Source organism: Balaenoptera musculus, chromosome 7, assembly GCF_009873245.2.
Source record: "Balaenoptera musculus isolate JJ_BM4_2016_0621 chromosome 7, mBalMus1.pri.v3, whole genome shotgun sequence".
In the NCBI taxonomy this organism is placed as follows: domain Eukaryota; kingdom Metazoa; phylum Chordata; class Mammalia; order Artiodactyla; family Balaenopteridae; genus Balaenoptera; species Balaenoptera musculus.
The window spans coordinates 11,852,179-11,879,014 of NC_045791.1; the positions used below are offsets into that span (position 1 = coordinate 11,852,179).

General features: G+C 45.0%; 1 pseudogene; it reads right to left on the bottom strand.

Annotated features, from left to right (window-relative positions):
* Positions 1-25,255, bottom strand: part of LOC118897800 — an 80,491-nt pseudogene extending 55,236 nt beyond the window's left edge.
* Between the last annotated feature and the right edge of the window lie 1,581 nt (positions 25,256-26,836).

Sequence of the window (26,836 nt, forward strand, 5' to 3'; positions counted from 1 at the left end):
ACTCTCACTCCTGTGAGATAACCTCTGTAATATAATTATTCTCCAGTTTGTGGGTCACCCACCTGCAGAGTATGGAATTTGATTATATTGCAAGTCCACCCTTCCTACCAGTCTCATTGGGATTCCGTTTTTTTGAAAAAAGAGCTGTAGCGGATCTTTTCTGATAGATTTCAGTCTTTTTCAGTGATGGTTTTTCTGCAGATTGTTGTGATTTTGGTGTGCTTGTGAGAAGAGTTGAGCTTAGGGTCCTTCTACTGTGCCATCTTGACTGCTCTATAATATGCATTTTAATTTTTCATGGCTATTTCTGAAAAAAAATTCTGTAGTTCGTTGCCATATCTAGGAAGTTTTGTAATAACTGACTCATTGTTTATTCATTTTGTTGTCTCTTTCAGAACAGATTTTAATAAGGCCAGCTTTTCTAGAAATAGAACATCTCATAAAGTGTTTGAAATAGTGATGAAATGAGCATGAGAATTAGATGATGCTCCATTTTGTTATTTCTATTATTTTCCTTTTCCTTTTTCTTTTTTTAAAATGAAGTATAGGTGATTTACAATATCATGAGTTTCAGGTGTACAGCAAAGTGATCGGTTATATTTTTTCAGATTTTTTTTCATTATAGATTATTATAAAATATTGAGTATAATTCCCTGTGTGTATACAGTAAATCCTTGTTGCTTATCTATTTTGTGTATAGTAGTTTGTATCTGTTTATCCTGTACTCGTAATTTATCCCTCCATTCCTCCCTTTCCCCTTTGGTAACCATAAGTTTCTTTTCTATGTCTCTGTGTCTGTTTCTGTTTTTTAAATAAGTTCATTTGTATCATTTTTTTAGATTCTACCTATAAGTGATATCATATGATGTTTGTCTTCCTCTGTTTGACTTACTTCACTTAGTATGATAATCTCTAGGTCCATCCATGTTGCAGCAAATGGCATTATTTCATTCTTTTTCATGGCTGAGTAATATTCCATTTTGTGTGTATGTGCATATATATATGTGTGTGTGTGTGTGTGTGTGTATATATATATATATATATATATATATAAATACACACAACTTCTTTATCCATTCATCTGTTGATGCATATTTAGGTTGCTTCCATGTCTTGCCTATTGTAAATAGTGCTTCTATGAACACTGGGATGCATGTATCTTTTCAAATTAGAGTTTTTGTCTTTTCCGGAGGTATGCCCAGGAGTGGGATTGCTGGATCATATCTCTTTTTAGTTTTTTAAGGAACCTCCATACTCTCTCCATAGTGGCTGCACAAATTTGTATTCCCACCAACAGTGTAGAAGGGTTCCCTTTTCTCCACACCCTCTCAGTTTTTAAAAGGAAGGAAACTCTGACAAATGCTACAACATGGATAAAACTTGAGGACGTTATGCTAAGTGAAATAAACCAGTCACAGAAAGCCAAATATCGCATGACTCCACTTATTGAAGTATCTAAAATAGTCAAAGTCATAGAATCAAAGAGTGGAATGATGGCTGCCAGGGTCTTGGAGAGAGGGGAAATTTGGAGTCAGTCTTTAATGGGTATAGTCTTGCAAGTCAAAGACTTCTGGAGACGGACGGTGGGGATGGCTGCACAGCAGTATGAATGTACTTAACAACACCAGTGAACTGTACACTTAAAAACAGTTAAGATGGTAAATTTTAGGTAATGTGTATTTTACTACAGTTGATCTGATTTGAGGAACGTGAAATCTCGGTAGTGTTCAGACCAACCTCAGCAATTGGTTACTCCTGGGTGTGTGTTCCTGGTGCTCCAACCATGCATGGGATTGCCTAAAGGCCAGAACTGGGCAAAACCCTAGGGAAAACTAGCCTGTTCCTTTGCTTAATACTCTTAAATACCATGTCAATACTCTGATCTGGGACAGCAGCTCAACACCATTCTCTGGTAAGAAGTGTTGTTTCCAAACTCAGGTTCATGCGCCCACCGGTCAAAAGCCAATAATTTGAGAGGAAGTGTCAATAGAAAGGAAAGGTGCTTTAATCAGAAAACCCAGAAATCTGGGGAGAAGTTTGCCTCATGTCCTGAGACCAACTCTGAAGACTCTGCTTAGCCATGACAGTTTCTAAATGGAAAAGGTGAGGGGGAGAGAATCTCAGTGAATCACTGAGGCAGGAGGTTGGGTTCTGCATCATTCTCCGTTGTGTGCAGGCTGGTTGACTCTCCCTTCAGATGTTATCTCGCCTGTGTGATCTGCCTACAGGAGTGCTAAAGGTGGTTGCTGGGGGTTGTCATTCTTTAACTACTTAATTCTTTATTTTTATTTTTAATCTAGGAAAAGAATCAACAGGTTAATTCGGTTCTTTCAAGGTTAGAGGGGAACAGACATGGGCAAACAGGAAAGGGGCAAAAGAGCTACTTTCAATTCCCCACTGTCAAACATCATTCCCCTTCTGTGGGATTAAGGGGCAAAGGTCCATCTTCTGTAACTTCTTCATGCTGACATAGGGCGCTGTATTCTCAGAGTGGAGGATGTTAGCATGAGTCTGTAGCATCTCTTTGTTGCAATTTTAGTTGCCCACTTACATATACAGGCAGAGCAAGCTACAGTTATTTTGATTCCCACCAAGATATAGATTATTATGAGCAATAATGTTAATCCCATTCTCTTGAGGCCAGTTCTTGGAACTGTGCTAGCCGTAGATCCAGTACTGCTCAAGATGGAGCAGCTTACGTTATGGCTCCAGTCTGGTCATCATGCAGTTAGCTTTTTTTTTTCCTCTGGTGGCAGTTGTAGTATCCGTAAAACAACTCAGGAATGCGCATCAGACACTGAGTCTGTGACTCTGTAGTCCTAATCATTAACTGCTCGGTTTTGTACTTGGGGAGCGGGGGCTGCAGGGTTTTGCTCAGTTTCGCTTTCACTCAAAACATTGTGCCAAACTTTTGTTAAGTGTTTTATTATGTCAAGAAAACATTTTGGGACCAACTAATTGGCAGTGTGCTGCATGAGTTCTCCTTGGGTTAGCGAATCATTTCGTCTCCTTTAGGATCTCAGAAAAGTCCATCTGCCTTCCAGGGATGCTCCCTCCTCAGCCTTGAATTTGCACCATCTTTAAGGAATCTTCCTTAAGGCTCTGGTGGTTGCAGCTCCCTTGCTTGAAACTGCTTCCTGAACATTCTCTCAAACCCAAGAAGTATGTTAAAAGAATCTTCAGCCTAAGAGAAAACTCTGCAAGAGGATTCCTTTGAGAGATTTTAGGGAGCTGGGAAGATTTGAGCAACTCGAAAATAGCCATTCTTTACATCTTTTGGAAATGGGAACCCTCTTGAGACTCTCAAGGAACCATTGTACCTTTTAGTCAGATTGGGACACAAACGTGCTGGGTGCCCATTTTAATGTGCTTTTCCAGGGAACACTAGATCTATTTAAACCCAGGTTAAGGGTTTGTACTCCAAATTCTAAACAGTTGTTGTACAGAGAGAAAGTGTGTCCATTTCTCCCATAATGTGGGGAGGGAGCATTTAAGGAAGAGAATCAAAGAAACGTCAGGAAAAGGCAAGCAATTAGGGAAAGTGGGGATGCAGATCCTACAATGACTGGCTTCCTGCTGGCCCTCGAAGACCTCTAGTCTTCAAAGTCAGGCTCACAGTGTTCCCCTCCTAGGTCCAGCCCAATTTCAGAAGTGTGGGTCACACCCATTACTTGTCAGTGGGATAGAAGGAAGTGCCCCCTCCATCATGATCAGCCTGGCTTCTGGTCCCGTTCTGCCCTTGAGGTCCAGGAGCCAGAGTCTGCCACGTTCCTGTGCCATGTGTCCCCTTCCAGTCGAAGGCACATCCCTCTACTCCTGCTGCTGCTTGTGTGGTAGTGACCTAGCTCTCTCAGTCAAGGGTCACCCCCTGACCCCCTCCAACTCACATTCCACCTTGAAGCTCTCTGGCTTCTCAGGGCCTTTTGTGGGGTCTGGCCATGTGGGTGAGCTTGGGCTTCCTCACAGCATGGCAGCCTCTGCAAACTCAGACTGCCTGCAAATGCAGCTGAAAGTGTCAAGAGTGAGTGTGCCGGTGAGTGATGCAGAAGTGCATGACATTTTTTCTAACATCACTTTTAAAGATTTTTTTTTTTTTTGATGTGGACCATTTTAAAATTTATTTATTTATTTATTTATGGCTGTGTTGGGTCTTCGTTTCTGTGCGAGGGCTTTCTCTAGTTGTGGCAAGCGGGGGCCACTCTTCATCGCGGTGCGCGGGCCTCTCACTATCGCGGCCTCTCTTAACATCACTTTTAAATTTGCCTTTTCCTACACGATAAATGCCTTCAGATCGTAGTCTGTTGCCCGCTCAAGCCCAGTGTCAGTTTGGAGAAGGGAAGGGCCACCTCAGGTCCACACATGGGGCAAAGCAAAAGGCACCAAAGAAGCCCACAGCAGTATAAAGAGGGGTTATAAGGCTCAGGGAAGGTGAAATGTCTCCCATAAAGCCCAGTAGAGCACAGTACCTCCTCTAACTCAGGGGGGCTGAGAAGGGAGTCCCATGATTATCTTAGGCCAATTGTGAGTCTTTGCCTGGGCCTGGGCACCCACGAGCAAGCATAGAACAAGGAATGGTCGTGACTTAGCCTCACTACATTAGCCACAGGCCTTATGCGCAGAGCTTCCTGTCTCCTAGGCACCCCTTAGAGCATGAGATACAGAAGCCCCTCACTGAGGACACTCAGTGGGTGACACCTGACTCTTCACCAGGGCAGCCAGCTTCTGTCAGATCCCACGGAAGCAGGGCCAGCTTCATGGGCACGCGACCCACATAGTCACAAACGGCTCCAGGCTCAGGAGGGCCCATGCTTGGAACAATGCTCTGCAGTCACCATCTTGAAATTCATAACAGTTTTGAACAAGGGGACCTGTGTTTTCGTTTTGCTCTGGGCTCCACAGCTTATACAGCAGGTCCTGCTCATGCAGCAGGTACAGATACGATGGCAGAGCACGACCAGAGCCAGGAGTGTGGAGCTGGGGAGAGTGGAGACCTGGTCTTTCTTACTTCCTCGTTTTATGGATGAGGAAATGGAGTTTGATGAGGGGCAAAGCAAGGCTCTTCCTTCCCACCCCAGGCTCCTCATGCTGAAGAAGCTCCTCAGAATATCATGGAGGCAAAGACCCAGGGTTCACTCCCTGCAGAGGCAGCCCAGAATGATGGGGCATCCCGGAGATGGCATCAGATGGGCTGGAATCTGACTCCTAGCTGAGGGGTCTTGAACAAGACTTTCAGCCGTCCTGTGTCTTCATGGGGAAAATGGGATTATCATTCATGGCTGATGTGAGGACTCCATGGGGCATGGAAGGGACCAGTGACACATTATAAACCATTTGATAAGTGTTAGACCACCTTGCTTGTTCTTCCCTCTGGGGACAAGCCGCAGCATCTAGAACCGTGGGCTCTCAAGTTCTGGGCTGGCCACGCCCTGCACGGTAAGGACAATTTTCTCGTTCATCCTTCCCACTGACACCTCACATCCAACAACCCGGACAACTGCATTGAATAGGCTTCATGGAGCAGGGCCCTGAAGGCTCCTTACCAAGCTGGCCTTAACCCTTTGTGGTCAGGGCGCCCCTGGGGGAATGGAGGAAGCTTTTATTTACCAACTTGTAGTAAAAGCAGCTGAACTCTCGGGGCTCAGTGGGCGACACACAGCACTGCCAGCAAATGCTTGACGAGTGAATCAATGTATAAATGGAGTACTGAACAATGCTCAGAAGGAGGGAAAAACCACCGAAAGTGACTTTAGACAGTGCTTCTGTTTGTGTCTGTATTTCCAGTGCTGAGCAGAAGCTCCCTTAAGGCCCCTGTATAGAGTGGAGTGTAGCTGGAGGGAAAGAAAACAGAAACCATTGCCCTGCACTGTGGGTGTTCTCTGGACCTCGGGCATGTCACAGCCTTTGGAACTCAGGAAAGCACTACCTTATCACTCTTGCAACTGGGAGTTCCACCCCCACTACCTATCCTCTTTCTGCCTCAGTTTCCTCATCTGTGAAATAATGATAATAACAATCCCTAACTTAGAGTCATTGTGAGAGTCAAGTGTGGAAATATGTATAAAGCAATTGGCACAATGGCTGGCACATAGTAAGTGCTCAATAAATATTAGCAATTATTACCTGTAGAATAAGGGTGGGATAGGAAGCTTGAGGTAGTAGGTATATTTCATGTGCAAACCTCTATAAATTCTCCCAGGGCAGGCATCACAAATTAATTGGAGCTTTCTTGCCAGGTCCTGGATATGGCTTCAGAATCCTTTTCAACACAGTACTTCAGGCAGCTACTACCAATCAATCGACTGACTCAGCACTTAGGTTGAAGCCTGTTTGCTCTCCTTGGGTGTGGAGATCACAGGCCCTTCTCGTGCTAACAATCAGACGTAAGCTGAGCCACACAGTTTCATTTCTATGTAAGGGGAAGCCAATTACCATGATAGGTAGAGGGTGGGCAGAAAAAAGGAAGGAGTGCTTGGTTGGCTCCAGGGACTGAAAAACTGGTCCAGGAAGGAATCCCCCCAAAACCATGATGTTCTTTGTGAAGCATCATGAAACGCTGATGCACTGAATTGTCTTATGTGAAATAGGGAGGAAGAACTTAGAGAAGATCTGGCTCCATGAGATAAATATATAGATGGACATATGGGGGAGCCACAGCCTATGAATCCCACATAGAAAAATAGGCCATCGAACTAATAATCGTCTTTATTTTCTCAGTTTTCCATTAATATTAAATTTTCCATTAAAAAAATCTGTTGCTACTAAGGAAAATTGATAGGAAAAGTACTTAAAATTGAGAATATTCTATTCATCAATTTGGAAAAATCATGTTTCGTGGTGGAGGGAACATGGACCCCTTGGGTGTAATCTCAGGTTGACCAACCCTCCAGGTTTGCTGGAGGTGGAGTGGTTTTCTAGGATGCAGGGCTTTCGGCGCTAACATGGACAGTCCTGAGCAAGTTAGACGAATGGGTCACCCTACGCAGGCTACCTATGTCCTCCAAGCCTTGATGTGCTCAGCTGCTGAATCACCGTGAGCATTAAATGAACACAGAGCCAGGTGGATGGGGGACGCTCAGCCAGCACTCACTGTTAGTAACTGGTGGGCAGAGTGTGAGTTTGGCCTCCACGATGCTCAGGCGTCATCACTGTTTTGTGTAGTTAAGGAATGACACAGTTACTTTCAGAATTCCAGCTTCTCAGGGGGTCAGGGAGCCAGCCCAGGTGTCAGGCAATGTAGAAACTCCCTGGCTTCCCCAGGAGCTGTAGGAATTTAGCTCCTGTACAGCTCCTGATGGTGGGAGAGGCCTGGATCCATATATGGAGACTCAAGCTTGAGGACTGCGCTGTAAACAGAGTCATTGGTTACTTACATGCCTCTGCCCTCAGAATTCTATTTTACACGTTAATTACTAAATATTCCATACAAAAGCAGAGAGAAACGCCCACTTACCTTCAACAGTTCTCAACTGAGGGCTAACCTTTTTTTATCTATATGCCACTACCTACTCCCCTACCACCCTGACTTCTGCCTGAATGTTTTTTAAGCAAATATTTCACCCATAAATCCCTCTGTATGTATCTCTAAGATGTAGATATAAGAATTCTTTTTAAAAAACATAATCCAATATCATCATCACAAAACAGTGATTCCTTAATCATCAAATGTCCCATCCATATTCAAATTTTCTAATTATCTCATCACTTCTTTTTGAGTTATTTTGTTCAAATCAGGACCCAAACACAGTCCATACATTGTACTTGGCTGATTTGTCTCTCGGGGTGTCTCCCTCCCTCTTTATCCCCCCCTACGATGCACTTTCAGGGGACAAAGCTTGATTTTTGCTTTGTAGTGTGTGTACCATCTGGAGTTTGCTGGTTGAAACCCTATGGGGCAGGTTAACATGTTCTTAATCTGTCTCCAGTATTTCCTGTGAGTTGATCGTTAGATCCCGAGTCTTGATCAGATTGAGGTCAGATTATTTGCAAGAAGGTCCCGAGGGGGAGGAGTGGTTCCATTTGCATGATTCTCAGGGACATGTTTTACTTATGTGTGGTGGAGCCTGTATAATCCTTTGTGACCAAAGAAGAAGGGTCTCAGCAGCTGCCTCTCACAAGGTAAGAACCTAGTCTCCCTTTGCTTTAGGCCCCTGCACCCATCATCTGGTGAGGGCGACTGGAATCCTTGCTCCCATGCGGTGCTCCATCCGTGGGCCCCCTCTCTTCCTAGCGCTGGGCCCACCCCGCCCCGGGGCAGGGAGGTTGAGTCAGCTACAGGGCCGCTCTTTCTCAGACTCTCCCTGCCTCTGGGATGGGCAGGGTTGGGGGCAGGAGGCAGGGTAGAGTCCCTGTTTTTTCTCTTGGTAAAAAGCCCGAGACGAGGTGAGGTGGGGAGTTAAAGTGAAAGCTCTGGGGCCGGATGCCAGCTCTGTCCCTTACCGTGCACCTGCAACTTACTCAAACTTTCTGAGTCTCTATTTCTTAATCTATCAAGTGGGGATAATAGTATCTACTCCATGTAAGGGCTTAGAAGAGCCTTCCTGGTACACAGCTCTTAAATGCTTCTCAGTGTTAGTGGTCCGTCTCACCACCAGCTATTCCATCTGCCTGGACACCCAGGTGAGTGCTGAGGCCCCTCAGGCAGTGCAGGTGGCACCGGGTGGGGAGACAGGAGGGTCCCTGGGAAGATGGCATCGCCCAGACACAGCTTCCCTGGCTTTCCGATGCCTGAGGATGCAGGAGGGAGTCATCTCTTGGGGGGTGAGCATTGCCTTGTTCCCCGTTTCTCCTTTCAGAAGGCAAATATTCCTAGACAACATTAAACCCAAGTATTTCTGGAGAGGGGCTGAAAGGAAGGGGGGGAAATCCAGAAAATAGAGACAGGAGGGAGTGTCTGCAAAGGCGGGTTCTGCTCCCATCCTCGGGGGAGAAGCTCACAGGTGAGAGGCTCTGAGCAGATTTCGCTTTTGAAATGAATGGTGCTGTCCCAGGATGTCCCAAAGTATGGCCACGTTGGGGGACAGACCTCCCAGAGTCACTTTCAAAGGCAGGGGCGCTCACACGTCTTTGTGTGTAGGGATATGAAAATCTCCAGGGTGGAATGGAACGTATTTAGAAACCACATTCAAATCATAACAACTCACTTTTAGAAGAGGGAAGAAACCCCACCTCATTGCAACACAGCCTACAAAAAAGTAAGGCCTGACGCAAAACTTTGGTGAAACTGCCATGAGCTTTTAAGGAGGAGGAATACGCTTCTGAGGCGGGGACGCCGTTCACGGGTTTCAACGAGGCTGGCGAGTCGAGGCTTCAGCGCGCCCTCTAGAGGCCAAGGATCCAAAGTACAGCGCGAGCTCGCCCCGCCCCTCCCCCTGCCCCGCCCCTCCTCCTGCCCCGCCCCTAGCGGAGCCGGCAGCCTCGCAAAGGGCCAGTTCAGCAGGGAGGCTACAAGAAAAAGCATGGGCGGGCGAGGCAGTGGTCCCTCCAGATGTGCGTGTGCCTCTTCTTGTTCTGCCTCCGGTCCGCTGAGGGTACGAACTGAGTAATAGGGGGTAGTAACTTGCCAATTAAAGGTCTCTTCTGGTTTAAGAGACTTTTTCAAATACTTCAGATTTAAGACTTCCCCATCAGGCCTCCTCTCCGGAAGAGTCTCCTCTCCACCCCTCCTTCCCAAGAGGTCAGAGGCAAGGGAGCGGTCTATGGCCTGGGGCTGTGTCTGGGTCACCACTGGATCCGTGATTGATGTGCGGTGGCTTCGGGAACTCAGGACCTGCGTATGCCTTCTCCCGGAAGCTCAGCGGTCCCCGTGCCCATGCTTGCTTCCTTTCACCTCCTGCTCGCTGGCCCTGCCGTCCTGGAGGCATGGTTACGGCTCACTTTAAGGCTCTGGCTTGAACGCCCTGCATGCGTCCCTGTCCCTCAGAGCCCCTCTGTACCTTGCCGAAGGAGTCAGGACCTAGGGCATCGTCTGGGAACTTGGGCTCCTCTGGGTCCTGGAGCTGCCCCAGGCGTGGCCCTCAGCACTGGTGCACTGTTCTCCTTGCCAGAAGCCTCTAGTCCTTCCCAAGAATCCAGCTGCTTGCCAGCAAGGAGAGGGAGCTGGCTGTCTGATCTTCTTCCACCCGCAATCACTGGAGTAGTTTACTCTTATGGGACTTGGTCTCCTCCCTCCGTATTCAGCTAGAGGAGGGAGGGGTAAGAGAAGACCCTCCAGGATCACCTCCTGTCCTTCTCTCCCTCTCCTGGAGTGAAAACACCCCTTAGGTCAAATTCTGCATCCTCTTTATATTGTAGTTAATCAACAGTCTGTTCTCAGCCCCCCAAGCTTTGCTTTCGATAAGTAGTGGGAAGCTTTTGGAAATCAGAAGAACTTTTCTGTCTCTGTGAAGTCAAGTTTTCAAGATTGCTGTCTTCCTAGGATTAAAAAAAGAATCATTTTGAAAGGTGAGCAATGACACGTTCAAAAGACACTTCTTTTCCAGGTCTATAACTTCAAAAATGACAGCAGAAGATGACTATTATTTTGGCTATTTCTAAGTACCCAGGTTTTGTATTCTAATATAATTCTACATTAAAGGGAGTCAGGACTCCGCTAGAAGGTAACTGATTCCATGTACAGGGAGTAGCAAAAGGTGAGGAGGGCCCCGGAGTATCCTGCTGTTGGTCTCAAACAGCAGGATAGTTGTAGTTGTTAAGAGCAATTTTAGTGTAAAAAGACATGAGTCTATAATGCTACCTAGAAAGGGAAAACTTTATGTAATGTGTACAAAAAGATAGTATTTTCAATAAACTTCAGTAATACGGACAGTGTTGATAACGTATGGATCTCTTATTTCTTGAGGCTCTGTTTATAAAACTGCATCCGTCCAACATATTCTCTATGTTTGCAAGTGGAAACAAGTGAGTACAGGCAACGTGAGTGAGGGAGAGATGAGCTAGGTCCTTAGCAAGGACCTAGCAGCATTGATGGCCACACAAAGTCACAAAGTAGAAAGAGCCCGAGAGTGTGCTGCAAGATGATGGATTAGGCAAGACTCTAAAAGAAGAGAACTGCCTAGACGGCATTTCCTGAGTTCCGGGAGATAAAACCTCTAGTTGTCCTAGTTAACTAAACATGAGTCCCCATAAAGCAAGCATATGCTTCCTCCTCTCCCTCCCCTTCCTTCTCCCCTTCCTTCCCTTCTCCTTCCTTTTCAGGTCTTTTTACTGTATTCCTAGAAGTTATCAGAATAAACCCCACCATAATCCCATAAAGGTAAAAAACAACTAAAAGGGTGATGATTATGAGATGTATCCCATGGTGTATTTGTGGATATTTTCTTTCAGTCTAGATCTTTTTCTTAAAGGGCCAGATACTTAATAGTTTAGGCTTTGCAGGCCATGTGGACTCTTCTGCAGCTACTCAGCTCTGCCGTTGTAGTGCAAAAGCAGCCATAGACAACCTCTGAATGAAGGGCATGGCTGGGGGCTGATAAAACTTTATTTACAAAAGCAGACGGTGAACCATAATTTGCTGACGCTTGAACGAGAGTATGTGAAGCTTCAAATAATCAGTCGTGATAAGACTCTAATTTTAGTTTAAATTGTTGAGGAAACTTATTGAATTAAGTCTGTAATCAGTGTTCAAATATTTATGAAAACTTGTTCTCTAAATGTGGTTTATTAAAATTGTGTTGTTTAATAAAGGCTGCATTCATTTCCATACAAATGGTAGGAATTGTTCCTCTCTGATCATAAAAGCCCTTCTGATATTAAAATAGTCTGCCCACGTAAAGGGCAGAGCTGAATCTAAACTCCCTCATTTTTCAATTGGTAAAATAATGAATTCCCATTCATTCATGTGTGACAGAGACTGGCCTGCTACCAAGCAAATCCATTTCCTCTTCTCTCGGGCACACACAGCCAGACCACATTTCCTGGTTCCCTTACAGGCAGGGTGTCATATGACTGAATTCTAGCCAGTGGGCTATCAGCACAAGTGATACCTGTCAGTTCCAGACCTGGCCCGTAAAAACCTCCACTTTCTTTCCCAGTCTGCAGGCTGAATACAGAGAACTCCAAGGCTGTAGGAGAAGGCAGAGCCAAGGCCCTGGAAAGAGCCATCCACTGAGTGGGAAATCGGTTTTGGGCTTCCCATGAGTGAACAATTAAATTCTATTGTAAGAGTCTCTGAGATTTTTGGCATAGCTGTTATAGCAAAACACATTATTGTAATTATGGTAATGGTGGATTGCAATGAAGATTTATTAATATAATTTATTGTGAAATGTCTTTGAAGGGGGTAAGGTGGAGTACGGCAGGAAGTAGATGGGATTTTGACGTCCGGCCATCCAACCATTTAACACATATTTATTGCAGATTTATGTGGCTAAGCTCTGAGGATACAGAGATGGAGAAGACACATTCCCTGTCTTCAAGGACCTCACCAGGAGGGAGCAGGTGGTTGTGTTAACAAATAATCGTAATACAGCACTCAGAGTCCCAGGATAGAATTGTATCCATGGGCGTGGGTGGGATAGAGGAAGGAGTTACCAGTTGGGGGAAAGGAGGGAACAGCTTCTTTCAAGAACGTTCAAAGGTGCCACAGCCTGAGGTCAACTGGATCTGTAGTTGGGGAGGAGTACCAGGAGGTAAGCCAGAGAAGCAGACACCCCTCAGGTCCCACCAGGCACGTGGCAAGAGGCAGGCAGGGGGGTCCAGGATTGAGCTCTGCATAAAAAGCTCAGGAGTCAGCAGAAGTCTGCTCTCACAGTGCTCTTTCCAGCCACCACAAGAAGAGGCTGTACAGTGAGCTAGGCAACAGGACCTGAGTAAGCTTGCTGGGACCCCTACAGTGACGGTTGGCACCGTCATAGTTCTTCCCTTGGCTTCCAGAGGGAGCTCCAGTGCTTCCTACAAAGGTTCAGTCTCTCAGTAGGCCCTGACTGTCTACTGTGTATCCGGTACAGCTCCAATTCCATTGTCTGGTAGGCGGTGGGGACCACAGACACATAAGCAGATCACTTAAATTCCGTGCATGTGATCAGTCTGCCAAGAGACATACTTGTAGGATATCGTAGGAACTCAGTGAAGGGGTTGGCTATTCGTATAGAATAGGTAAGGACTTCTTGACCTCATCTTCTGGAATTTGTACCCTAAGTCTTTGTTCCCTCCTCACAATAAAAATTGCTGTACTTACTGAGTAGATGCTGGGTGCCAGGTACTTTATGCATCTGAACACATTTGATTTCATTCAGTCCTCATAACAACCCCCCTTCCAGATGAGTAAATGGCGTCTCAGAGAGGTTAGTAATAAGTGGCAGAGCCAGGATTTGAATCCAGGCCTCCTGGCACTGAAGTGAGTCCCATACTTTAAGCACTCTGTCCTAGGGCTGACTCCCTGGGGGCTTCACGCTCTGCTCATCAGGCCCTCAGGCCTTCTTTCTTCCAGACCTGGGCCCACTCCATCCAGGGAGCAATTATGCCATCTCTGCATGTCCCTCTGAGAACCATAGCTGGCTCTCTCTGGACTGTCTCCAGGCCCTGTTCTGTCTCCTACACAATAGTGGGTAGGTCCCCCATCCTCCTCCAGGGCCCTGGGCTGTCAGGTCTACATGTGACAGCCCAGTCTTCTCCTACACAGATATTTCATGGCCACTGTCACCTGCACAGCTTTAGACTTGGGGTTTCTCCACCTGCAATGCCTTCTGCCTCTCACACAAATTCTACTGCCTGTGATGTCTGCCTCAATTCTGCCTTCTCCAGGATAACTTCCTGGCACGCCAGGGACCTCTGCCTTTGAATTACCTATTATTTTCATTGCTAGAACACGAACTTAATTATCATTGTTTTCCCGAGACATCTCTCTTCTATGGTACTTTTTTCTAGTATAGTTTTCACATATGTGACAGCCTTTCTTTCTTTGGCAAGACTGGAAGTGTATCCAAATTTTATTAGACTTAAAATGTAAGGTGTAATTAAAATACAATTTAATTTGTGTCTCTAATAGTGCTTTTTTGTTTTTGTTACTTTAAAAAACATTAATTTTATTGGGGTATAATTTAATACAATAAAATGCACTCCTTTTAAATATACATTTTGATGAGTTTTGATAAATTTATATATTCATGTAGACCACCACAATCAAGACAGAAGACATTTATATCACTCAAAAGAATTCCCTTGGGGACTTCCCTGGTGGTCCAGTGGTTAAGACTGCAGGCTCCCAATGCAGGGGGCCCGGGTTCGATCCCTGGTCAGGGAACTAGATCCCGCATGCCACAACTAAGACCCGGCGCAGCTAAATAAATAAATTAAAAAAAAAAAAAAAAAAGAATTCCCTTGTATTCCTTCTCAAAAAATTCTGCACTTCCATTCCGGCCCCAGGCAATCACTGATCTGGTTTCTGGCACTGTAGATTAGATTTGTCTTTTCTAGAGTTTCATGTAAGTGAAATATAAAATATGTACTCTTGTGTCTGACTTCTTTCACTCAGGATAATGTTTTGGATATCCATTCGTGTCTCAGTAGTTCCATGTTACTGCTGAGTAGTAATTCCATTGTATGAGTACACAACAATTTTCTTTTCCATTCTCCTGTATGGATATTGGAATTGTTTCTTGGCTATTGAGAATAAAGTTGCTATGAACATTTGGGTATTAGGTTTTGAGTGGACATATGTTTTCATTTGTCTTTAGTCAACACTAAAGAGAGGAATTGCTCGGTCATAGGGTAAAAGTCTGTTTAACTTTATAAGAAACTACCAAACTGGGAAGTGGTTGCACCATTTTACATTCCCATTAGCAATATATAGTTGCTCCACATCTTCTTCAACACTTAGTAGTGTCAGTTTTTTTAATCTGAGACATTTTAGTGTATATGTAATGGTATCTCACTGTGGTTTTAAATTGCATCTCCCTGATGACTAATGATGCTAAGTATCTTCCTTTGGGCTTATTACCCTTTGTATATCTTCTTTTGTGAAGTGACTTAGAATCTCTTGCCCAATTTTTAGAAATTGATTCTTTATCTTCTTTTTATTATTGAGTTGTAAGAACTCTTTATATATTCTAGATAAAATTTCTTGTCAGGTAAATGTATTGCTAATATCTTTCCCCCAGTTTAGCCTTGCCCTTTCATTTTCATTTTCTTAATTACATCTTTGAAGAGTAAAGGTTTTAATTATGATGAAATGCAATTTATCAATTTTTTTTCTTTATGGTTTGTGCTTTGTGTTTTTTGTGTCCTATCTAAGAAATCTTTGCTTACCCCAAGGTTTCAGATATTTTCTTATGTTTTCCTCTAGTAGTTTTATAGTTTTACCTTTTATATTTAGGTCTATGATCCATTTTGAGTTAATTTTTTATATATGGTCTGGAAAAAGGGACAGCTTTAATTTTTTTCCATATGGATTACAGTTGTTTTCGCTCCATTTGTCAAAAAGTCTGTCCCGTTCCCCACTGAATCATTTTGGAACCATTGTCAAAAATCAGTTGACTGGGCTTCCCTGGTGGCGCAGCGGTTGAGAATCTGCCTGCCAATTCAGGGGACATGGGTTTGAGCCCTGGTCTGGGAAGATCCCACATGCCGCGGAGCAACTAGGTCCGTGAGCCACAACTACTGAGCCTGCGCATCTGGAGCTTGTGCTCCGCAACAAGAGAGGCCGCAACAGTGAGAGGCCCGCGCACCGCAATGAAGAGTGGTCCCCGCTTGCCGCAACTAGAGAAAGCCCTCGCACAGAAATGAAGACCCAACACAGCCAAAAAAAAATAAAAAATATAAATAAATAAAAATTAAAAAAAAAATCAGTTGACTAATAAAGCTACAGTCATCAAGACAGTGTGGTATTAAGTACTAGAATAGACAAGGAGAATAATGGAACAGAAAACAGTCAATTGACCATTGACAAAGGAGCAAAGAGTAGTCTTTTCAACAAATGGTGTGGGAACTACTGCATATCCACTTGTAATAAAAAATTATTCTAGACATTAACCTTACATGTTTCACAAAAATTAACTCAAAATGGATCATAGACTTAAATGTAAAATACAAAATTATAAAACTCCTAGAAGATAACATAAGACAAAATCTAGGAGATCTTAGATTTGGTGATGACTTTTTAGATAAAATACCAAAAGCATGATCCATGAAAGAAAATTTAAAACTTCTGCTTTGTGAGAGACACTGTAAAGAGAATGAAAAGACAAGCCATAAACTGGCAGAAAATATTTTCAAAACACATATCTGATAAATTGAAAGTTAGTAAATGAGTAGCTCTTGCATCCTGTGATATTGCTAAACTCTGTTATTAGTTGTAGCTTTTTTGTAGATTCCTTGAGTTTTTCTTTCAATGTAATCATATTATCTCTTAATAAAGATAGTTTTACTTCTTTCTTTCCAACCTAGATATTTCTTTTTCTTACCACAGTGCCTTGTTAGACCCTCCAGTACACAGCTGAATAGAAGTGAGAGTGGTCATTTGTACCTTGTCCATAATCTTAGAGGGAAAGCATTCAGTCTTTCACCATTAGGTATGATGTTAGCTGTAGTTGTATTGTTTATATGCTTCATCAAGTTGAAAAAGGTTCCTTGTGATCTTAGTTTGTTGAGAGTTTTTATCATGAATGGGGGGATGACATTTGTCAAGTGCTTTTCCTCCATCTTTTGAAGTAATCATATTTTGTTTCTTTAGTCTTTTGGTATGAATTAAAGCAATTAGTTTCTGAATGTTAGGCCAAACTTGTATTGCTGAAATAAATCTCACTTTATGCTTTTTATATATCACTGGATTTGATTTGCTAATATTTTGTTAAGCATTTTGATATCTATGCTATCTTTTGTCTTTTTTTCACTCACTGTAATATTATGAGATTTGTCCATATTGTTGCATGAGGCTGTAGTTTGTCCATTTATTATGCCACTGTGCGAACATTATTTATCTATTCTCCTGTTGATGGGCATTTGGGTTGTTTCCAGGTTTTGGCTATTGTGAATAGTGTTGTTATGAACACTTTTGTACAAGTCTTTTTGTGAACATGTGTATGCATTTCACTTGTGTGTATACCCAGAAATTGAATTACTGGGCCATAGGGTATATACATGTTTAGCTTTAGTAGGTATTGCCACACAGTTGTAAAAAAAAATATTTGAGCTGAAATATTTGTGCTGATGAGACATCAGCAGTCTATGAGAGTTCTGGTTGCTCTACATCCTTGCCAACTCTTGACATTTTTTTTTCTTTCTCATTTTTGCCATTCTGATGGCTGTGTACTTGTCTCACATCATGGTTTTACATTTCCCTGATGACTAGTGAGGTTGAACACCTTTTCATGTGTTTTTTGGCTACTTGGATAGCCTCTTTTGAGAAGTTCAAGTCTTTTATTCATTTTTCCATTGGGTTATCTGTCTTTTTGTTATTGATCTGTAGGAATTCTTTATATATTCTGAGTATGAGTATTTTGTAGGATACACATATAGCAAGCATGTTTTCCCACTCTGTGGCTTGTCTTCGTACTCTCTTAATGGTGTTTCCCACTGTGGTTTTAAATCAAATTCTATTTAACAAAAAGTTTTTCCCTCGTCTCAAATAAAAACTGGGTTTCTGGCTGGCCCTATAGTTTGATAGTTTTCTCGTACATAATAAAGTGTCCTTAGATGGAGTGAAAGAAGCCTCCCACAAAGGATACAAATGTATGATTTCACCCACGTGAAGTTGTAGAACAGGCAGAACTAATTTATGGTAGAAAAAAATGAGAGCAAGGCTTGCCTCTGGGAGCATGATGACAGATAGTGGCTGGGAAGGGACATGAGGGAACTTCCTGGATCGACGGTTGTGTTCTATATTTTGATAGGGATCTGGGTTGTACAGGTACATGCGCTTGTTAAAACTTATCAGTTGGTACATTTAAGATTTTTGCATTTTCTGTAAATAAATTTTACCCCAAAGAAATAATAAAACTGTAAGCAAATGTTGAACTCTACTTATCGCTTAAGTATTCAGGGAGAAGCATACTAATGTCTGCAACTTACTTTGAACTGCATCCAAAAAATCATTCGGGTCCCTGGATAGAGTAGTGGATGGATTGCTATATGATAAAACAACTAGAGTAAAATGCTGTGGTAAAAATCGAGGTAGGGGATACTCGGGTGATCACTGTAAAAAAAAAAGTCTTCACTTTTCTCTAAGTTTGTAACGTTTCATAACTAAATGGACAGAAATAAGTTGAAAGTCCTTAAAAAGTCCTTCCAAGTTCGGTGTGGCTAAAAGAAGGCCAGTTTTTCCTGCTCTGCATCCATCACCTGCTTCTGCAGACCCTCCCTCCATCTGTGAGTCCCGCGGTTCTGGCCTGGGGCTACCCCTGCAGGAAAGCGGCTTCCTCCCTCCCAGCCAGGAACACCATTCCTTCCGCCCATCCAAGAGCTCAGCATCCTGTGCAAGCATGTGCGTCTTGACTGTCTGCGTGGTGCAGGAGGATTGCGTCCTCACACTCAGCCCGCAGAGACCCCAGGAAAGGCTAGGCGTCTGGTGTCCCCCTGCCTGTGGCATCCGGCCAGCCCAGCCCAGGGGGATGCGCCTCCGCCCCACGCGGCTTTCCTGGGCGCAGTCCAACTGGGAACTCCTGCCGCCTCCAGGGGCTTCCTGGTTAACCATTTAACACACGTGACCTCGGTTAATGGAAAACATCTGGCCTTATGCTCCCCGGCAGATTGAGACTTTGGAGAGCAGAGCTGGAACTGAGAAAGACACGTCTGCTCCAGACAAACGAGCGGAAACTGTGCAAGACTGTGAAAGATGGCAGAGAGATTGAGAGAGAGGGAGGGAGAGTCTGGGGGAGCAGCGGCCACTAGAGATAGGAACCTGGAGAAGACATCAAACCCTCTCACTTTCAAGGGAGTCTCAAACTGCAAAACACCATTTTTTACCTGCCAAACTGTAAAAACAAAATAATTCTTAAGTGATAATACTCAGTGCTGGCAAGGATGTGATAGTGAAAGAGCACTTTTGTACATTACCCGTAAGAACTTTTTATGGAAATAATTAAAAAATATGTATAAAAGATCATACATTTTGAATCAATAAATTACATTCTAAGGGTGAAAAATCAACATGTTTTCAAAGACCTGTATATAAAATTGTTTAACAAAGTATTATAATAATAGCAAAATTGGATATTGTCCATCAGGGTACTAATTAAATGACAGTCCAACAATGTAATGCAAATACTATGCAGACATTTTTCATGATATGCTTTTAAGGGAGAAAAATCAGGTTACAGAATTTTATATACAATGTGATTCCCATTATATGCTATAAGAGTATGAGAAGTAACTTGTTCTCTTTTTCATATTTCTGGTATTTCCCAAGTTTTCTGCAATGCATGCACATTGTTTTTCAAATCAGAGAAAAATTTTTTTTAAAAGCAGCATAGTCTTGGACTGGGGTATGAAAGTGATGTCTGTCTAGGGATTTGGGATATAATGTAAAGAAACTGTATCTTAAAAGGCTTGTTTAAAAACTCTTCAAAAAATCAATTTGCAAAATCTTTTGCTTATACTATGAAGTCAGCGCAGGTCCCAGTTTGGGATCATATTGATGGAAATGTTAAGTTGGTGGGTAGAAGGAACAAAGATTACAGCTTAAGAGCAGAGTTCTGTCTGCATTGGGCTGGAGCAAATGTACTACAAAATTCCTGACAGTGTAATTGTAAGCATGGGATATGAACTGTCCATGGTGGTAAAGGTTACTGCTACTGCTGTCTTGCAACATAGATGGCATTAGATGCAAATTCTCACCAGCCACAGGGGAAATGAGGAGTCACTGGAAGGGAAGGATGGGGGGGAAGGGAACTTCCACTTATGGAACTCCTATAGTTTGCATTGTGCTGTGAGTTTTGCAAGCATTATCAATCATCTAATCCTTAGAGTAGCCCTGTGAGATGTGCGTTATATTGTAGCCAGGAAGTGACAGAAACCCATGTCAAACTAGCTTAAGCAAAAAGAGGATGCAGTGGTTCAGTTATCTGGAAAGGACAGTTTGACGGAGGCCACATGCAATATGCTCATAAATCTCTGGCAGGTTATGTATAACCCAAAATAGCTGCAACAGTGTCTCCCATCCCACAGGCCTCTCCTACATTGTGATTATGATACTCTTCACATCAAGAATGGGGTCCGTGTTCTTCCTCCTTGAATTTGGGTGGGCTATGACTATGGCAGAGGTGATACCATGTGACTTTTGAGGCTAGGTTATGAAAGGCAGTACAGATTCTACCTGGGTCCCTTGGCACACTCACTCTGGGAACTCAGCCACCATGCTGTGAGGAAGCCCAAGCCACATGGAGAACTGTGTGTAGGTGCTCTGGCTGACAGCCAGCATTAACCACTAGACATGTGCGTGAGGAAGCTCTGAGGTGACCCCATCCCCGCCACCATCTAGCTGCACCCACTTGGGCCATCCTGAACAAGAGCTACTCAACTGAGCTTAGTCAAACCCAGAACCATGAAAATGATAATGAAATTATAGTTGTTATTTTAAGCCACTAATTTTGGGGGTGGCTTGTTATACAGCAACAGATAAAGTGTCCAAATAAAATCTCAGGTAAGAGATTTTATTGACATCATTCTTTGCTCTGGCAAACAGCTTCTCCCATGCTTCTGGGAAAGATGGCAGCAAGCAGCTCCCTCTTATAATGTCCCTACAATTAGAGATTTTGGAGGATGGGCGAACTTTCCACTGAGGCCTGGCCACTTAAGGTGTTCCGTGCCCCTGGCCATGAGATCATTCAAAGATGGTCAAAAGACCCAGGCAATCATTCTTCCCTAGGATTTTCATGCTGGGACCTTCGGGAAAAATGATCCCTCCTATACTCTAGGACCCTGATGGGCTAATTCCCCAGGAATAGGGGAGGGGGAATTATACCTCAAAAGCAGAGGTGCTGGTCCAAGCACACATGAGCACAAAGGATATACAGTTTAATATTGGGGAAGAGTCTGGGCTACCTCAACCAGAACCTCTCAGATCTTAAAACCCTAAAAAGATTAATTCATACTTTATTCATTCAAAACGCTTTTGTTGATCAGTAATAGCTATCATGTATTCATTTTTCTTTTGTGTATTAGGCATTTATTAAATCTTCACTCAATTCTGCACCATAGAGATTATCCCTATTTTATAGACAAAAAAAAAAAACAAAACTGAGGCTCAGAGAAAATAAGAAACTTACTCAAGGTCAGAAAGAATAAGAGTGGCCACTCTGTGATTCAAATTATATGGCCTGGTGAACTGGCAACGTCCCTCAGGGCCACACTTAGGCAAAACTGTGCGAAGGCTGAGATAGAGTCCCTCCAAACCCCTCCCACTTTGCAGTCTGCCCTTTCTTTTGGCAAATCTCCTACCAGATGCTCATGCCCTGGTGCCGGTGGGGGATTTCTAAGTATGGTCACCTTGGCAGCGACCTGAGCCCTAGCTTTTTCATGATTTCCACCAGAACTGTGCTCACTCCCATGCCTTTAAGGCCCCTGATTTCTAACAGAGGTGAGCCCAATCAGGTATTCACAAGAGAGCTCTCCGCGTAATGGTGTCTCATTTGTACTTGACCATGACATTCAGGGTCTCCTAAAGAAGGGCTCCTGGTGGAAGAGACCAGCCCACGGGCAGCCACATGGGGATCAGCAAGCATATCACTTTCCTAGGGCTCCTGTGACAAATCACATAAACTGGGCAACTAAAAAAGACCAGAAATTTATTCTCCCACAATTCTGGATGCCAGAAGTCCAGAGGCAAGGTATGGGCAGGGTTGGTTCCTTCTGGGGAGTCAGAGAAAACCCATTCCACGCTTCTCTCTTGTCTTCTGGTGTTGCTGGCAGCCCTTGGCATTCCTTGGCTCCTAGATATGGAACTCCAACCTGTGTCCCCATATTCACGTTGTCCTCCTCTCTGTGCATAACTTGGTCTCAAATTTCCCTTTCCTTTCTCTTATAAGAACAGCAGTCATTGCACTAGGGCCCAGCCTTAATCCAGGATGATCTTGTCTTGAGATCCTTGTCTCAATTACAACTGCAAAGACCCTCTTTCCAAATAAGGTCACATCCACAGGTATTGGGGTGTGTGTGTGTGTGTGTGTGTGTGTGTGTGTGTGTGGGGTTAGGACTTGGATGTATCTCCTGGGGGAACACAATCTAACCCACTCTAGCAGGGTATTTTGGGGCCCTACAAGTCACACACTTAGGCTACCCCCCATCAAGTGCAGAGTCCTGTGCTGTCTTTGATATTGCACTGATTTCTCTGGAAAGGCTTTGTGGGGCTATCTTTACAGCTACATGAAAGGAAAATATTTTCAGTCTAGACTTACACTAGTTCATTGATTACTTAGCAAGAATACTTATCAAAAAATCACAAAATGGGACTTCCCTGGTGGCGCAGTGGTTAAGAATCCACCTGCCAACGCAGGGGACACAGGTTTGAGCCCTGGTCCGGGAAGATCCCACATGCCGCGGAGCAGCTAAGTCCGTGAGCCACACCTACTGGGCCTGTGCTCTAGAGCCCACGAGCCACAACTACTGAGCCCGCGTGCCACAACTACTGAAGCCCACGCGCCTAGAGCCCGTGCTCGGCACCAAGAGAGGCCACCGCAGTGAGAAGCCCGCGCACTGCAATGAAGAGTAGACCCTGTTCAACACAACTAGAGAAAGCCCGTGCGCAGCAACGAAGACCCAATGCAGCCAAAAATAAATAAATAAAATAAATAAATTAAAAAAAATCACAAAATAAGAAAAAAGCTGTAGGTCGACTAATTCTTGGTCCTCCAAGGGTTGAGTTGTATCCAAGGCAGGGGGGTGTTGCGAAGCAAGGGGGATTCGCTGCTTGGAGGTGTACAGAGAGGGCATCCAAGGGCACTTCTGTTGCAGTTTCTGGTTTATAGCTCTTTCAGAGCAAGGAGGGCATCTGAGTTATCCTTAGACCTAGGATCCTGATGGGGCTTTGCTCATTTTGGGGGTCTGTTCTTAGCTACCTCAAGTCCTTTCAAAAGAGAGGTTGTGTGCAATCACACAATTAAATAAATAAATAAATAAGGGAAGGAACATTTTGACCCTCTCTTCCCTGGGAGCTGCTGAGGGCAGAGGTGCTGTCCTGCCCTGAGCCAGCGCAAAGCCACAGCCCCTTAAAGCCTGCCTCCGCTGGTTATTTCTGTTGGCTCAGCCTCAACTCTGAATACCTGTAATTAATTAATTAATCAATCAATTAATTAACATCTTTATTGGAGTATAATTGCTTTACAATGGTGTGTTAGTTTCTGCTTTATAACAAAGTGAATCAGCTACACGTATACATATATCTCCATATCTCCTCCCTTTTGCGTCTCCCTACCACCCTCCCTATCCCACCCCTCCAGGTGGTCACAAAGCACCAAGCTGATCTCCCTGTGCTATGCAGTTGCTTCCCACCAGCTATCCACTTCACACACTTAGTAGTGTATATATGTCCATGCCACTCTCTCACTTCGTCCCAGCTTACCCTTCCCCCTCCCCATGTCCTCAAGTCCATTCTCCACGTCTGCGTCTTCACTCCTGTCCTGCCCCTAGGTTCTTCAGAACCACCCTTTTTCCTTTTTTTTTTTTAGATTCCATATATATGCATTAGCATACGGTATTTGTTTTTCTCTTTCTGACTTACTTCACTCTGTATGACAGACTCTAGGTCCATCCACCTCACTACAAATAACTCAGTTTCGTTTCTTTTTATGATTGCATAATATTCCATTGTATATATGTGCCACATCTTCTTTATCCATTCATCTGTCAGTGGACACTTAGGTTGCTTCCATGTCCTGGCTATTGTAAGTAGAGCTGCAATGAACATTGTGGTACATGGCTCTTTTTGAATTATGGTTTTCTCAGGGTACATGCCCAGTAGTGGGATTGCTGGGTCGTATGGTAGTTCTATTTTTAGTTTTTTAAGGAACCTCCATACTGTTCTCCATCGTGGCTGTATCGATTTACATTCCCACCAACAGTGCAAGAGGGTTCCCTTTTCTCCACGCCCTCTCCAGCATTTATTGTTTGTAGAGTTTTTGATGATGGCCATTCTGACCGGTGTGAGGTGATACCTCATTGTAGTTCTGATTTGCATTTCTCTAATGATTAGTGATGTTGAGCATCCTTTCATGTCAAATACCTGTAATTTAATTTTACACACCTTTATTCATCCGGCTGCTTAAACCACCCCCTCACAACTTCCCAGCCTGATTCCTGTCAAGCCAGCCATCCCTGGGGCCGTCTTGTTCCCCACCTCTGGCTCTCCTTCCTTTCTACGCTGGACACATGATCTTCTGCTCAGCCCCATTTTATTGAAGAAACTGAGGCTTACAGAGGTGACATAACTTACCCTATGTCTATGTAACTAGGGCAATGGCTGAGCCAAGGTCCCCAGATTGCAATCCAGTGGCCTTTCCATGTCCCCCAAGACGCCTGGTCCCTGATCCATAGCAGCAGTTCCCAGGCTTTTGGATCTTGGAACTACTTTGGAGTAGGGAGAACATCCTAGGACATGGCTGACCCCCAACTGTTGAAGCGCTGCTAAGAGGGGAGCAGGAGTTTGTGTCCTCGGGCCAAGGCTTGTCCGCACAGTTGGGGAGTGAAGTACTGAGGGTGAGGCTAAGGGAAGACCTCCAGGCTGCTAGCACGTTGCTGTTTGCTGGGCATCATGTGAAGCACTTTACCCATTTTATCGGCTCATTTTCCAGATGAAGGAAGTGTGGCTCTAAGAACATAGGTGATTCAGCACCTGAGAGCCTGAAGTGGGATTCACATGTACGTCTGTCACCAAAGTCAGATTGGAGGTAAGAAGAAGTCCCACACAAGTGCTGGCTGTGCCTGAGGAGGAGGTGAAGACTGGTGTCCTGCCTGCTCCCCAGTGGCTATCTCATTTTTTCCCCAGTGACACCTGTGAGCCCTCCCTGGGCTGTACACGGACTCCTGCAGAGGCTACGCGAGCAGGCACCGCCCCCAAGGCTACTGGTGACATGTTCTCAGAATGCCAGACCAATATTGCTTTCGGAGAAACCGGTACCACTACTCTATAGTGAGTGGGGAGGGCCTCTCCTAAACCTGGCAGAGCCTCGGAATCACCTGAGGTGCTTAAAACGTACAGCTCGCCTGGACCCCACGCCAGCCTTGGAGAGGTGACCTGCTTTTCGAAGCCACTCTTCAGGAAGGAGCTGCCAGCGGGTGTGGGATTCCACAGCGTCTGACGCCGGCCCAGCGAGATAGGGGTCACCACCATCATCGGACAGACGGAGGAGGTGCAAAGGGAGGGACAGCCTGTGGTCACGAGAGGGAACGTGACGGAAGGGGACGAGAAAGGCCTTCCCCGGCCAGAGGGCCCCGGGGTTGGATCACCTGAGTCTTCATTTCCTCATTTGGATAATGGACATGGTAACCCCCATGACACAGCTAGGAGGCGCAGTCCCCACCTCAAGGCGCCGTGGATGAAATTCAGAACTGAAGCAAAGGGACTGAGAGGGAGCCTGGCTCTGCAGGGCCTCCGCAAAGGACGGCCATCGATCAGAGGCCAAGCCAGTGGTGGGCGGGGGGGCCTTGGGTCCGCCTTTTCACTCCAGTGTTTCTCTCCAATCGGCATCCGCTGGAGAAGAGATACGAGTCATCACAGTACAGTCTTAGCGTAGTGTAACTAACTGCAGGGGGCCAGGCTGCGCTACCTTCATCAGGGCTTCCTTGAGCTCAGGCCCACTCTTCTGGGATTCATGTTACAGCGAGGCAGTGACATGCAGCCTGAGCACAGGTCCTGGCTGACTTTCACAAGCTGGAAATAGGGCAGGATACTAGGCAGGTGCTTTACTTATCCACACCCTCTCCAGCGTTACCAGAGGAGTGGTAATTTGCTCTTGGGTTAGGTCCCTGACCCTGACAGATATTGCAAGGGACGTTGCCAGGGACAAAAATTGGTTTGAAGGAGGGCGAGAGAGAAATTCCTGATAACGTGCTACACACTGGGGCACCTACTCTATGCCAGGAGCTTCTCACAACCCCTGGGTGGGTGCGCTAGGCCCGACCCTGGACCAGGTCTGTTTGGACAAGCACCATACCTTGGCCTCTATTTAAGGCTGTTCTTCCTTTGGTTTACTCCTGAAACAGCCAATAACCGAGCCAAGATGATCCAAATATGGGTACAGGCGAGTGGCTCTGACTCCTTACTGCCTCCCGTGGGACTCGTAGATGCCCATGAGTTGGGTGGTCCTGGCAGCCTGGGTGGAGTGGAGCCAGGTGGGAGAGGACCGTGGGCTCCCTTCCTCATATGCCCTCAGCCACATCCGTGCCCAGGAACTGGCACTGCACAAATGACACTGCTATTCAGGATGTCACCTCACCTGGGCCGCATGTCTGGGTTTTGGACCTTGACCTCACTGCTTTGTTGGAGTGACCTTCCCGTCTACATCTGAGCTGTGGGGCTTAGCTTTCCGTGGGCAGCCTGGGCTGGAACAGGACGATCAGCTACTCTCAATAATTACTGATACAGTCAGACTGACCGTCTGAATGCCTTTGACCATGTCGACTCCCCAGCAGCTCCCCATCACCTACGGTCAAATTCTGTACTTTTTAACTTCGTTACCAACTTTCCACTACCTAGTCCCATTCGGCGTTGAAGGCCTGCCGTACGCCAGCCCCACCAGACGCCTGTCCTCCCTGCTGCTCCTGTGTCTCCCACCACAGCGCTGCTCATACCTGTGAGGCCACCTTGGATGGTACAGGTATCTGGACCAGGGAGAGCTGCACTTAAACACTGGTTCTGAGTTTCTTTACCAGCTGAGTGACCCTGGCCAAGTTACTGTAATGCTCAGGTCTC